At 34.4% G+C, this 14,036-nt stretch overlaps 1 protein-coding gene across 3 annotated transcripts in view; it reads left to right on the forward strand.

Annotated features, from left to right (window-relative positions):
- sfl (N-deacetylase and N-sulfotransferase sfl) overlaps positions 1-14,036 on the forward strand; it is a 143,759-nt gene that overhangs the window by 41,230 nt on the left and 88,493 nt on the right. For 2 of the 3 annotated variants that reach the window (XM_073084874.1, XM_073084876.1), the window contains exon 1: positions 10,765-11,029. The exons of the other annotated variant lie outside the window; for it this stretch is intronic. The gene's annotated coding sequence lies outside the window, so the exon portion shown is untranslated. Of the gene's footprint in view, positions 1-10,764; positions 11,030-14,036 lie in introns of those variants that run through there. 3 annotated transcript variants of the gene reach the window in all.

Here is a 14,036-nt window from a genome sequence, read left to right on the forward strand (position 1 = left end):
ATAGACTACGCACACGTCCCGACGTCAACTCCATTTTCAGTACACAGGGCATGTGTCAACAAGCGTAATCGGCCTATGTTTAATCATACGTTCAGCGAATGTCCATGTTTACGTAGGACTCGGAAACATCTGGTTTTGATGAACTGAATACTTCGCATTCAGGTTGGCGGCACTTGAAATCGTGCCAGCTTATTTTAAGTGGCGACGTCTGTTCGAGATTTAGGTCTAATACCCCGCCTCGTAATATATTTTATCGTTCATATTGAAATCAACAGATTGCCACATTGTAAGCGTTGTTTTGTTTACAGGTTTCGCGGCGCTCGTAATTTCACACGTGCTAATGTTATTATGGGTTCTTAATATTCGGACAAGTCATTGTAACAATTCTGAAGACTTTTTAACCAATTTCAAAATGTGTAGTGTAATTCATTTTTTTAAGATTGATGTATCAAAGAAGCATGCAGTCCATCTGATGTTAAGTTACTGTTCCACTACTCAGAATGGTTCCCACTAGCACTGAGCACTAGCACTAGTCTGAGCACCGGTCCTTTTAAAAGCCATCTTATTTACCAAAGGACAATTAATAGAATTCATGCACCACGTAACATAAATAACTTGCTTCTACTATGTATTATTACTTTAGCCGCATCACAACATATGACGCCACACGTTCATTTCAAACAAAAATCGTACCGAATACATTTCATAGCGCAAGCAATTATTTAAACGATTATAAATAAAAGATAGCGATTAACACCGCAGTCGGAAGCCCCACGGAATTTCTATCACCTTTTATTTTAGTCCCTTTCCAGACCGGCTTTTGTCTATTTAAGTCTCGTTTTGTAAATAAGTGAAATATCTTGTTATAACTAGAAGTCATTTACTTTAATTATTTTCTTTTATCCGACTGAATGCGGAGAGTAATGTCTTTCAAGCACAAATCACATACTTTGGCACACCCTACACCTCAAACGGCTTGACGTATTTAAACATATATGGTATCGTTGGATTTGCTTAAAGTGTGTGACATAGGTTATATTTTGAAACAATCTGAAGAAGGAGGCATATTGAAGAAAAATTTAGGTATATTCAGTAAACACATAGGAGTTATTTATGTTCTTCATTCGTTTTCGATTTCACTTTCGCTTTCTTAGCTCTCTCGTTCGCATCGAGACATGCATGGACGATCGTATGTTTTATTAACGCATATGTTTTTTGAACACGTCTGTGAGTTTTTTAACATCTTATAACTCTAAACGAACAATGTTTCACAACTAAGAACGCAGCGTTTACGTCTATTTGATAATAATTATTTTTATTCATAATTTGGTTGAAAATATGTTTTGATATTGATGACATACGAGTAATTGCTCGAAGGTTTACAGACTAGTTACTATGTCTGAAACCAACATGCTTACTGTAAGTATGATACTGTTATACAAACAGCGACATGTAAGATTACTCGTATAATTATTGGAAGATCTATTTCTGATGTTTTTGACATAACAAGCTTACAATAGATAGATAGATAGATAGATAGATAGATAGATAGATTATTTATTTCAAGAACTTAAGCAACAACACAAATTATAACACACAATAAACAATGAAATCCAAAAATACACATATGGAAACACAAACTTAATTATGAACTTATTGACTAAATTTTCTTAAGAAATAAAATTACACAATATATAAAAAAAAAAAAAAACTGAAAATAATAAAGTAAATAAAAAAAAAAAATATATATACAATATGGATACAATATGGATTTTTAAAAATCTAAATAGGTGTTTCAATTAAATATTCACACAAGTTATTATGTAATATAATTCATTTTGATTGACGGCACTGTTAGTATGGATGTAATGTAGGCACACATCACAGCACGTCCAGGTATTCAATATAAAGTAAAGTATATGCACGAATGCTGCATGACAATAGAACCAACTTAATATGCGAAAACAGAATCGCTTTGCTTATAAACTACTTTGAGCACACTTCCTAGACGGAAACACGCAGAAAGCAAAGAACAACTGTACATAGGTATTAACAATTGTATACTTTTTTATTTTAATTTCTAGTCATACTTACATATCTAATGAGGCAGGTATAGAATACCGTTAGTTCGTATATATGCATACTGATATAGGTACATTTGTACATATGTATGTATTTCTGTACCATATTGATTGCGTGTCGCACGCCTTTTACGATAGGAAGTGCGTAAAAACATTGATACCCTTCTACCTGTATACACTTCGTAAAAGTTCCCTAATAACAGATATAGTCGTAAATGTCGTGAGTGGTCACCGCAGCTCATGGTCACCCTCTAATAATTCTAGCGATCTTATCGATATTTTTTTACCTTTTTTTTAGTATAGGAGTAGCAGACGAGCATGCAGTCCACCTGATTGTAAGTGGCTACTGCCACGGATGAATATCTGTAATCAACCCCAGGTTAAATTAGATTCCTACCTTATTTAGCCTACAGTTGCTCTACTACCCCCGAATGACTAAGTTGGAATGTCTCGGAAAATTATGTCACCCTTATCCCATCTGTAACATGTCATATTATGTAATTTTGACAACCTTTACCTATTATAAATTGTCCAATATTAATCTTCAGTAAGAAATTATTGGATTAGTAACGGACATTAATCGATTAATTTATTTATTCTTTAGTTGAAAAAATCTTTGAGCTGCAAGTATTTTCTCGAATGTGATAGAGATTGTTGACGTCGGTGGTCCCGTTAATGTATTTGCAGTCGGACGAAGGCCGTGTATGGTAGTGACCAATTACCACATTTACATTGAAGCCGCGATCATCCTGTTTGTCTTCTTTTTACCTTCACACACAACCACTTTGTGGGGAAGTTGTACAAGCAAGGTGTATTTTACGTTTGAGATGTAGTAAATGGGTTATGTAAGCAGTGATAGACTAATATTAAAACGCGGCCTCTCAATTGAGCGGTCCGAGGTACGTATCCCAGGCACATTTGATTTATCAAAATTATGAACTTATTAGAAATGTATTATCTCTTGCAACATCAGCGAGGAAAAACATCGCGAGGAAATCTGCATATCTAAGAAATATAAAAAGTTCTCAAAGGTACCAATTCGCCAGCGCGGGTGACTAAGGCCTAATCCTTCTCATTCTGAGAGGAGACCAATGCTTAGTTAGACAGTAATGAGTTGATGAGTTATATAATGCAGTTTACGCGTTATTGTCCTTCTGATGGGTACTGGTTTTTTATTCTGAGTGGTCTCATGTCAGTCTGGTAGACTACACAAGTTTGAGAACTTCCTGGCGTATTTCTATTCGATTTGTTCTTTCCCCGTTAAACTAATTAATGTATAATCTACACAGAACCCTGAATGAAAGGTGCGTTGGGCATCTTACCTCGTAACCCCAGGTAGGCAGGCCAAATTTTACACCACTAGCCTTTTACTATTTAGATTCATAGTAGCGTCTCTCGATGACTTTCTCATTACTGGGATGGCTCTGATAATAAACTGGGTTATAGTTTGTTCTCAATACCGGTGACGACGGCCGCCGGAGACACCCGTCGGAAATAAAGTTTGATTTAGTTTAGACACGACAATCCGTTTGTTGGAACAATAACGAGTCCAATTAATACTCTGTACGTGTAATAAGCCATATCAACGTAAAGTTGGTAATCCTGTCGTACAAACAAGAAGTATTATGATTTATGACTTCAAATATTGATTTAATCGTAACTATACACCTATCGTTTTGTATGTTCAAAAGTGGTCTAAACCTATCTAAGTAAATGTAACGTAAATTGATTTTATATGTCTTGCAAAGTCTTTTGAACCGCAATTTTTAACCATAAATGGTCCATATTACACAAATCTGAATGAACACCTTAATGTATATACTGTATGTATTTCTTAATATCACATCATACAAATGAACATACTATGAAATTGTAATGATAGTCATTCGTCAGTTGTCCTTCTTATTTTATAATCACCTCCCTTTATTCCTAACATATATGTAATACAATCGTTTATTTATAATAGGTATACGCCTTATAATTCGTATCATTATAAGGCGCATTATAATATTATACCTGTCCTTTCGGAACAAATATCAATCCCGTGTCTATTATCGTAAATTGATACAACAATTAAATTCTAAGTATGAATGACTATGCAATGACATTCTCGACATAATTCGTATTTTAATAGACTGTGAAGTCGTTTGAAGTTACAATATACAGTAGTTATAATAGTATAGGTAAAACTAGTTACCAACTAGCGGAGATGTTGTCGAACCGGATAGCTCCGCTTTGCAGCTTTCGGAGTTAGTTACCGGTAAATCAATGTAAGATAAGCCAAGATTGCTGATATAATCAGCGATAAATTTGAAGTAGGTGGCGTAATTTAATATTTTCGACGGCATTATGTTCTAAATGAATCGAGTATCTACGTGCACAGTACAAATTATAGATCCTTATACTGTGCTACGTGTATGCAAAGTCATTTAAATATGTAGATGTTTTGTTATTGTTCTGCTCTCAAGAGACTTGTGATTATTACGTCACATTGGCATTAGTAACATTATGAAAAAGCTACATTTTTAAGGAATATCTTTCAATTTCAGAGACATAAAATTGAATCCTTATACCGAATACATACATACATATAATGCTATTTACGATACCTATTCATACTTACTTTAATGTATCGCCTGTATCAATCTTATGCACTACATGTCTAGTATTTTTGATGTGTAAAGTAACTTCTATGAAAGTTCGAAAAAATAATTCTTATCAAGTCGGTCAAAAAAAGATACTGAAAACAGTATTCCCGGGTGTGTCTGGCGAGAAAAATACCTAAAATGTAATTTAACTCTTTTCTATTCATTTCGCCCGGGGCTAAGTGATAAAATCTGACAAAATATCCCCATTTTCCCCTTTTAATACATCTGCCAGCAAGTCTCACCGACTTGTCTCACCGCGAGCGAGCGTTCTTTAGAGAATTATAGTTGCTCGACATCAAAAAACTTTGTGAAATTTAGGCCAACAACCTAAAATCAGATTTGGTCCAATAACTTCAAGGATCTCTTAGAAATCGAGATATTTATTGCTTGAATGAATAAACAGGGAAAAGTACTATCAATGGATATGTAACTTGAGTGAAAACGGCATTTTTGTTAGGGATACGCTTCTAGTGTCTTTGTTTGTACGTTTTATCAAAATGCTTCTTAAAATGATATTTGCAAATAAGTTTGACTTTGACACGTGGGCTTCATTTACATTATCCATTTAGCATCAAACGATTTTTTTAAAACTATTCACTAGTATTGGTAATAGATTATAGAGAAATAGGGTGTGACACAATTCCCAATTTCAGCTTTGAATGCGAAATGTAAGCTGTAGGGGCCACTTAGAATCATGCGGACAGCGTGTCCGTTCGCAACCAAAAAACGAAACTTGGCACCTCGCCGATGGTACGCCATTATCCTAAAGTACAAGCCTTGCCTCGAGCCAGTCGTCAGCTGTTCAGAAGCTCCGTTCTACGATCCGTGCACATTTATGAAAAAACTTTTGTCTACATCCTTGGCATTGTCTCGGCGACTGTCGGATTTATTCTGCCTTTTAACTTTGTCTTTCTTCGCTGTGTATACGTTAGTAAGGGATACGGATCGGAGTAGGTATGCTTTTCAAAGTTATACTGCAGTCAATTTATGCACGGTACGCCTTCATATAGTTTTACTTTGTTTTGCAAAATGTCAACCTTTCAGATATTGTTTATTGGTATGCTTCATTGTATTGTTTTATTGTGGTTTAATATTTTTCCTCGTTATTATTTTGTACATCTTAAGCATAGATTAGTAAAGATACTTCGCCGCCTTGAAATTGAATGAAGCCACAAACGGCTTATTTTAGTAAGTTCTTTTTTTGAATTCTTGACAAATAAAAACATTTTTAGAGAAAATTTACGAATAAATAACTACTACTGCGTAATTTACATAATAAATAGATAATTATTACAAATATTTTAGGGACATTTGGCAAAACTTTTTTACGCAACTATTTCAATTCTCAAAACTGGGTACATTTTCTTGTTAGGAGTGAGTAATCTTTACTAATCTATGATCTTAAGGAATAATATGTACTAATTGTGATGGATTTATAATATCTCAAGACATCCTTTGTGACGGACACGCGCAGTGCCTGTAAAAATATTGCATAGAAAAATATGTTTTTGACTGACACAATACGTTCAATGGCTGTAAATAAAAATGAGGCCTTATACGTACCTTGCTTTCGAGAGATGGTAGAATAATATTAACTTGTTGATGTTAATTAGACCTGTTATTTTACAGATTTATTTTAGAGATTACGTATGGGAAGTGTTAGACTAAGCATAATTATGTTGCAGGACTTAAGTTAATAATCTGTTTCAATAGTCGCTCAATTGCGCAGACAAATGTCATGCAATGCAAATTATGTAAATGACTTGTAGTTAATCGGCTGCATACTAAGACGGCGTTTATTTATAGTTCACTGTATTGTTGTCTAGCATGTCGCAAGTTAAAGGTAAAAAGTGGTATGTAGATTGCAACGGCACCACCATCAATCGATAATATACTTATGACGGCAATAATTGCGCCGGTGGTAAGATATAGTTACCTAGACGCGGTTCCAACTTAGTTTTTAGGGTTACCCAAAGGGTAAAAACGAAACCATATTAATATAATAAGTTTTAGATTTCTATCCGTGTGTCACCGGGCTCTATCACTTTAACTGAAATATGATTTTTGTACATATTGGATATTACAGAAGTAAAAAATAACTTGTGGTCTTGCGATTACAAGTAATGACCACATTACCATCAAAGAAAAACCCTTTTTACCAAATATCTATAGGAAAACGAACTTAATTTGTAACTGTTTACTTGCTTATGGTTTTCCTTGCCAACCCAATGCCAAGCCTTTTATGAAAAAAGTTTCCCCAGTGTACACGGCCACGGCTTAAACTATAATATTCAGGTTCGCCCTAAAATACTTATTCGAGACAAAGGCGGGTGTGTATTATGATTAAAAACACAAAAGCAAGCTCTACAATGTCGCTCTACTGAAGATAGACTCTACAACTGTTACAGATCTGAAACACCCTGTCGCTCTACTTACTCTACTTCGGATTGACGTACACAGACACGCAAACTACTAAACGCTTTGAATGTTGTGAGTTCTTTTCGAAAAGTTTACGTGAAAATTTTCACGTACACAAAAGTTATGTGAGATTTTACATGGATTTGACAGAATATTATTTTAGGCATTACCGCGTTTTTTTTTAATTATTTTTACCAAATAACAATAGTGTTATTGGCTGACCGCTGATGTCGTCGTTTGAAGTGTGGTAATGGAGAGACATTTATTGAGGACCTTCCAAATTAGTCCTCAGAGGTAAATATGTGTCTGTGGCCGACCAGGTAGCTAGGAATCGTTCCGGCTGTTGATGAGCGACCATGTGGACGGCAGTTGCCATTTACCATCAGGTGGACATGCTCGCTACTTATATAATATGTATATAAAAAATGTATTATCTGTTGTACCTATACGGATTTGTGGAAATTATGTATTCTCAAGAGATATTCGCATAAAATAAACGTTGGGACTATTGGACGTCGCGTATCTAACAATTTCTGCTTTGTTTGTTAAATTTATTTTAGAAAGAGAACGGTTCGTTGAGCATAAAATGTAAGTTCCTAATTTAGCGAGATGGAATACAAATGAAGTTCTATCCTCGGAGTCAAGATGCTGAGCCGCTTACTGGCCGGGAGCGCTGGCTTAAACCCCGCTGTGGTCGACTTGCCGCCTTATCTATCTGTACAGGGATGCACTTTGTTCTAGAATAATTTCCAATTTTTATTCGGTCTGTTTACGGTTTTTCGTAGCGATAATAGTAGTAGCGATAGTAGCGAGGAAACCTTGATACATATCTGAGGGATCTTAAAAAAGGTTTTCAAAGGTATATGACGTGAACCAATACACACTTGGACAGCGTGGTAGACTATGGTCTAATCCTTCTGATTGTGGAAGAAAATCCTAGCCCAGCAGTGGGACAGTAATGGCTTGACGATGAATGATGATTTGACACATAGGTACTCTTCAAACCGCTGTTGTCAATAACCACTCCACACATCAAAGAACCATTTTACCTGCACTAATAATTATTGCTATAACAACAAGGTCTTAAATATAATTTTATTACATTATAAAGGTCTGTAGCTTACCTTTCAAGTTTTAGCTACACAATTATTTTAACCAATATATTGAAATGACAACGAAACGAACTCACAATAATTCTATGTAATGTTCAAATGGCTTTAAATTACATTATCTAAATACCTTGTAAGAATTGCTACAAAGAATGGCTCTATTTTTACAAATGACGGATAAGCTCGATCCTCGACAAACACAATCCACATGGAGGGAAAACAGCTTATTCAATAGTTGATTTATGTAAAGGCCCGTCGACAGGACCGACGATTTGAATAGGGCCCCGCTAGTCTTGTCGAATCTGAAAGCTTTTCATAAATGAAGTAGCTTCACCTCACTGAAAGGTGACTAAAAGCCTCCTCGTTGTTATAGAAGAAACTTTACACATCGAGCCGCGAGCGTTACTACAAACGTATTAGCAACATGTTACATGACAGCTTCTTATCAAAAATATTGTTAAGTAGTTTCATACGTTCGGGTACTTAACAATTTTGCTTTTAGTAAGTCGGAGTTAGATACTGGGTCTTCTGATGGTAGTAATTTAGAAGCAAAAGCGATACGTAAAATTTATATACATCCGCGTATCTGCATTCAACATTAGTGCTTATAATAGTACTAACATTTATTGTTATTAAACGATTTTATTAACACTTTGGTGGGTCGAATCTAGTAATTAAAATTTTCCCCTTTCATGTTGACCGATTGATCTGAAATTTTAAGCACACCTAGTTCTGATGGCAATATTCCGTATTATTTGAAATTTTATTCTACCCTAGTTAGTTTATTGAACAGAAATTATAGTATTTAGTTTCGAAGTCTATCAAAATTGCACATTCTAAATCAGTGAATCTGAACAATAAACAGCAGGTGTACGCTCAGTTTCACAGTTATCTTAGCCAATAAATCAACGTTAAATCATATTGCCAGTATTAGGTATTACAATTATTTAATAGTGCAATTGGAATGCGTTCGAGAGTGATAGTGATCGTTGATCATAAAATTGTGCGGTTTCGCGTGCACTTCGTTCAAAAATGTCCGCGCGGTCGCGTGATCGCGAGATCACGCACATCTGCGTGTTCGATTTATTCAAGCGATACATCTATACATGAAGATAAGATTTGATTATCTATGTGTTCGTAAATCCCAATTATATATAAGTTAGAATGTTGTTCAAGCTCTTGCACTTTTTCAGAGAGCGTACGATGTCAAAACAAAATCATTCCTTTCTTTTTATTTGTACAAGCTAATATCCAAAGTTACGATTATGACTTGATTTCACTCAACTTCAGAGCACATTTTGAAGAGCGCCATAGGCTTTACACCCGAAAAATATTAAAAGTTTGTGTGTAAAAGTAGGTTAATCGTGCGACGTTTACGACGCGGGCGGAACTGCGCGATATAGCTCGTATATTACATACACGTCGTGTACTCGAAACTGTTACCTGTTGTATTAGCGACAACCGATACTCATTATGAAAAAGAGAAAATGAAAGTGATATAGAATAGCTATGTAACTGTATTTCACGATTACACGAATATTACGTTCGCTGTATATTACCTGTAACATTTGTAAGCGCTTTGCTAGTCATTTTGCACGCGCTATCTACGTTTTAATACATCGAACATTATAAATATTCTCTGAAATGGAAGTAATCCATCACGTCCATTAATATTAATCAAAAAATGATTAGCTCATACTCGTTCGTGTAATACAATAAATGCCGAGTTTTAGTATCAAATACGTGAATAAATTCGACGTCCTATGACGTTATCGTTCACATTTATTATCCCCGACATCGTGACTGGCTTAGCTGAAAAAATCGCTATACATTCGATTTGTCAGGGAAATGTAAGAGAACCTAAGCATTAATAAAAAGAAACGAATCCGCCACAAGACAAAGGAGCCAGCATCAATATTTATTGGCGTGCTTAGTATTAATCGGGTAGGATCGTGCGCTGTATTGAAACAGCGAACGTCGGCGTTAGTGGATAGATGGACTGTCGCGGTCGGAGCGCGCCAAATTTTCCCCTTGCGTAAATTTTCTCCGGGAAAAAATGAGCAGCCGACGGCTAAGTAGTATCAACTATGTCCTCTATGCTGGGAGTCTGACTTCGAATCCTAAACTGGCGCCTTTGTTGTAGTTTTGCTGCTTTATCAATGCTTTCATCAAAGAATATATTTATGCCATTTTTACTAACCTGATTAATATTTAGTGTTAAGATTTTTTTCAAATTTATAAAGAATTTAACGTTATAAAAAGCGAAAATTTTGATCATCTAACTTAAAAAGTTTGCTTTGAAACTGATATAACACGGCAACGGCTTGGGCTTCATGTGATCGTTATAGATTAATTACATGCGTGTAAAATGAATCATTCCGTCAATGTTGGTGATGATATTGTTTTTTCGTAGCAACGTTCGTAGCGCCCGCCTAAGCCTACAGTCCACAGCCTATCGTAGCGTCATCGTATGGGCTGTACCGCGGCCGCCCGTAGCCCGTAAAGCGAATGTTTTTACTGTTCATCGCCAGTTCGCCCCGAATCGCCACGGAGGTCGGTCGTGTCGCGCGCCGCGATCTCTCCTTCGCCGCGCGTACGAAATGTGTGACAATAAGTGTTGCTTCCTCTATCATATCTAATATATTTATCGATTTATACGTAATAGCTGTAATTATATGGTTGACTATTAGTATTATAATAGTTAATTGAGTGTAAATAAAATTTGTTTCAACTTCATCCTGCGCTTGTACATGCTACGTTATTCACGTATGGGGTGAGTTAATATTAAATAATATAGTTTATTATTTTTATGATGTTATTCGATATTCTTAGTTTTATTCCATATAATATGTATATCGCTATGGTTATAATATTGGTCTAACCTATGTTCGAATGTTTTTAATTAAGAGTTCAACTATAAAACTCTCATTTAATTTGATATTTGATAATGAGTAATAATTTAATGAGAAGATAATCAGAATTTAAACAAAATTATCACAACGCTTTGTGGATTGGAGCTGTAGGTAGAAACGCATATTTTATAATGAGTAACAAACATTTTAATTTTAATGAAGTAATTCATTATCCATAGTAAATGTGGAAGAGCAACTACAACTGTATGCAAGTAATATTAGTATATAAACAGTGAGAACCTCTTCTCACGAAAGAGAGGTAGAAATCATTCGTGTAATTAAGGGGATTAAATAATTCATTAACATTATTGGAATTACCTACTTAGCAGATGAGCTTCTATTGCACCTCATGGTAAGAAGTGATTACCCCGTGGAAATCTCGAGTCAATCTTAATCTGAATTGGATCCTTCACACTGCTTAACACTGCTGCTATGAGGCAGAAATTGTTGAATTGGAGCCGCCAATGTTAAATAACCAAGATTCTACCGCCATAAAATAATACCTAGTGCTCGAATTCAAACTAGTATTAAGTTAAACATATATCTACATGATATGGATATTGTGCTATGTATAAAAAAACTACCGGTCATTCTCATAGCATAATGTACTTAGTATGTAACATGTATGTAATTCCGTCCATTGTTAAATTGGATTGCTAATTAGCAAGCACTGAGTCAATATAATGAAAATCCGAACAATGCACGATTGACATCACGTATGTAGGTATGTATATTATATTGAAATAGTATAGGCATTTTCGCGCTTAAAATTGATTACGGTGGTAAAATCACATATATCTTGCTTGATTGACCTTATGACATAGAGCTGATGACGCCGAGTCTTCTAAGAAAGTGATAAGTAAATTGTTATGTCGCATGTTTTAAGGAATACCAATGAAGTACCTACTCTCGTATAAACTTTACCTTTTTTTTCTTTGTTTTATTAATGAAATTCTAATTATTTTCGGTTTATTACCTCTACCACCTTTTAAGTTTTAGAAATGTATTTGATATTTCTTACAATATTATTTCGATATTGAAATATATTACATTTTCTTCTCAAATTTTAATTCAAATTTTGTATACAAATCATCAAGAAGAAGAGATGTATGTATGCATATAATAAAGTGAACGTTATTTATATGTGAATATTATTATTTTAAAACTGACCATAGCTCTGTTTTGAACTTAGGCAGAAAAATATTGTAATAATTCAAAAAGAGTCAAATTTTCCACGTTCGGGGGTATCAAAGGGGCAATCTGTTGAATAATGTACAGTCAACGGGCCGAAAAAATCAAAAGATAAAAATAAGGATTACATGGCATGGAAGTACTCCGCGGGCTATGTAACCTGCCTTGTGCCCCAATTAAGCGTATGTACCCACCAACCTCGTTCATGTTGTTTCCGTAAGGGCACATCGTACGTTTAACATTACAATTTAATCTAATTAATTAAAAATCTGGTCGAATGCGAAGTTACTAATGAAACGGCAATTATCGAAAAGTATGAACAGCTGAAATCATTTCAGAACGTATTAATATTTTATCTATATTAAATAGGTAAAAATTAAGATAAAAAGTTTATCCAAAGTTAATTGTGTCTATTAATTACACCTCGAATGTTATACATATGTGGTGGACATAAAGAATACAAAAAAATCCATTAAGAAGCATCTTCGAACTTTTCTGTTGGTTGAGTTCAGTTACTTAAGTAATTCTTATTAAGTAAGTCTTATTTTTATATAAAGCCATGGATTTACAAAGCACATGATTTATATAAACAAAATATAAGTGCACCATTTTGCGAAAAACTCACCTTCATTAGGCTAACTTGTGAGCGAAACACTTTTGCTAAAACTACATGCAAAATAGCCCCATCCGGCGTTCATTTTTTTCTTTATTTTGGCGGTTGCGCTCGAAAATTTCACGACTTCCTTGCTATTTTCACAACTCTATTTCAACATTTTTCACTTTTGATGGTACGCCGCGTACTTACATATTTCAACGCCCTAATATATCTAGAAAAGGCAAAAAAAAACAGTTTCCTCCAGTGCGCAATATAAATCGTTGCAGACGGAAAAACAAAGAAAAAATCCCGAATCAATTGCCGTCTCGTTAATTTAGACCGTTGAATATTTACTAATGTTGATTTTATTTCCCCTTTTGTGTTGTTAACAATTCAGCTATTTATTAGAATAAATAAAGACCTTTTTCCGTGTATTCCATTTAAAATAGAAGCATTTTCAGTGTTTAAATAAACGTCTCAGTAATTTAAAACGTAGAATTAAATATTGCAGTCGTTTCTAAATTATTCATTAGGGCATATAAAGTAGATAGTCAAAAATACTTTGCTTATATTTTAGCATTTAAATTCGTTAATAATTTTAAGGGGTGATCTGATATAAATATCAAGATAAGGAATTAAAAGGATAAATCCATATTATGAATATTAATCATGGGAGAGCAAGAGGAAAATAGAAAAACAGTACAGAAGACGTTTAGATGATAATGAGAGTGTAATTTCTAGAAATATGAATAAGTAATGAAAAGCCTATGGCCGAAAATATTGGAATTAGATAGAACAGACTCATATAGAGACAAACTTATATAGATGAGCTTTCATATCTACATTCAAAACTATTTTTTCTTTTTCTTTTTTATATTTAATAGATCAATGTATTTTTATCTTTATTTATATCAGAAATTAAAGCTTCAAAATCTAATTAGTTGTGAGTCATCTAAGCAGTATACTCCAAAAATTATGTAAGCGCTATTATTAGGTAAAACAAGATTAAATTTCACCTTTACGCTACTTTGCATAACTCCGCCCAAACACGCTTCAAGTACGAGTAAGCACTGTTTGTTACC

The sequence above is a fragment of the Epargyreus clarus genome, unplaced genomic scaffold, assembly GCF_041222505.1.
Source record: "Epargyreus clarus isolate Ecla_fem2 unplaced genomic scaffold, WU_Ecla_fem_2.2 ptg000021l, whole genome shotgun sequence".
Taxonomy (NCBI): Eukaryota; Metazoa; Arthropoda; class Insecta; order Lepidoptera; family Hesperiidae; genus Epargyreus; species Epargyreus clarus.